Source organism: Diachasma alloeum, unplaced genomic scaffold (genome assembly GCF_001412515.2).
Source record: "Diachasma alloeum isolate Michigan unplaced genomic scaffold, Dall2.0 Dall_scaffold_00965, whole genome shotgun sequence".
NCBI classification, from domain to species: domain Eukaryota; kingdom Metazoa; phylum Arthropoda; class Insecta; order Hymenoptera; family Braconidae; genus Diachasma; species Diachasma alloeum.
The window spans coordinates 34566-36595 of NW_021681082.1; positions in this window are offsets into that span (position 1 = coordinate 34566).

Consider the following 2030-nt stretch of genomic DNA (forward strand, 5'->3'; position numbering starts at 1 on the left):
GATCAAGAGATCGCGGCTTTCTACTTATATCTCTGGGTGTCTTAGTTTCATCAGTCTATGTTAAGGGTTCGTCGTTTCGCAGCATCCAAGTAATAAGGTTCGCCCACCTTGCTGAGAAAGAGATCGGTATGAAACTCCGTCGCGCCAAGGAGTACTGCATATACATACATAGTTGATCCCTTTACCAAGTCGAAGTGATTTAAATTCATATGTTCGCTTGGATTTTTGACGCCTCGAATAATATCTTGGGCTTCGTATGCCTCTTCCATGTTGCGCACTAGATCTTCATGAGTACGCATGATCGGTTGCACAATGTCTGGATTGGGGTCTGACAGGATATTTCATACTTCCATCTGCATGAACACCGTAATGCTCACAGAATGAGCACCCGTAGTGCCCGTTAAATTTGACCATAGTCAACATGGCAGACCGTGCTGGTGTGTCAGGCAGGAGCATCCAGGGATGAAACGACTCACAATTTCATTGATTCCGTCCGGCTTCCAGGAAATTCCCACAGATGAAAGTTTGTTTGCGTCCTTCACAAAATGCTGCAGAAATTTCGTCAAATTCCTGCTAGAATCATATTTTTCTGACGAATACCAGAAGGAAGACCGGGAAGTCGAATAAAAATGGGCCATGCGCTGGCCTTAGTGGAATCTCCGAGGCTGAAGCCATCCGTATTAAATACGTAGACAAAATGATCGACAGTCACAGTTCCTTCCTCTAATAGTCTTTCATATTCCGCGCCATCATAAATATTTTCGACTCGCTTATTTTGTCTTCCTAGCCTCTGTCTTTGAAATTCTAACAATTGAGAAGCAACTGGAGAGTTCAGGAATTGTTGGAGCTCCTGTTTTAGATTGAGTGAAATGAAGCATTTGATTTTCTTCTTATCTACTTCCCATCCACAGGCGCAGCTACTATTTTCATCCAAGGATTTTTTTCTCCCAAGATAAAGCCCATAATTTATTTCAGGACAGTATGCTCTGATAATCTATTTCGTTGATTTTCGATCGAGAATTTTCCACAATTGTTTTTTTCTCTCGGGCAAATGCTTTCCTCCTAATAGTGTGTTTAGAGATTTCGTGACTCCCAGAATAGCTTTGAAGGACCAGTGATGCCGGATTCCCAATGCCAAAATTAAGGCTAAGGCCTCATTCGTCGTATGCGCTGCGTAAAATTGTAGGATTCGATTTAAAGATGCATCATTTAGATTGACGAATTCTCCATCAGATTCAGAACTCGATGTAGCATCATCCGACGAGTGATCATTGTCTGGTTCATCAGGATCTCCATAGAAAAGGAGATCATCCATATCACCATTATCCAGTGGATCCTATAATCCAGGATTCAATTTTTAAATCGCGATTCAATTTGAAAATAATTTCAGATTATCAAAGATATTAGGAAAACATAATAACCACAAAAATTTCATTGAATTCATCTGCTGCTGGATGATAAGCAGATTCTCGAGAATGCCTCTCACCTCCAGAATCTATGGAACTTTCGTCGTGTGGGACTTCTTCATTATTCTATAGGTGAATGAAAACGAAGGTTATAACTCATGAAATAATTTCAAATCAATCGTGAACCATTTTGAACAACCAAAACAATTTGATTTTACATAATTTACCGTGAGTTTTATGAAGAATGTTTTCTTTATATTTGTTTGAATCATTTTTTTTCTCAAATGTAAGTGTTATTAATTCCTATCTATCGACATTAATTAAAATTTAATTCACAGCAATTTTTGGAATTTTTGCATTTTTAAAAAAATCTGTTTTTTTACGATAACTAAAAAAAGAATGTTTTGAATTATTGAATAATGGATTTAAAAAATTGTTTGAATGTCCTTTTGACCGAGTTCGAAAATGAAGGCCATAGCAATAATCGTTGTTTCGATTTATAGAATAATAATTTTCAGAAATTTTGGATGTTTTCAAAATCAGAAATTCGGGAATATTTTTGGACATCATGCTTCAAATTAATTCAATTATGGCACAAAATATTCGTTTCAACGACACCCCGTT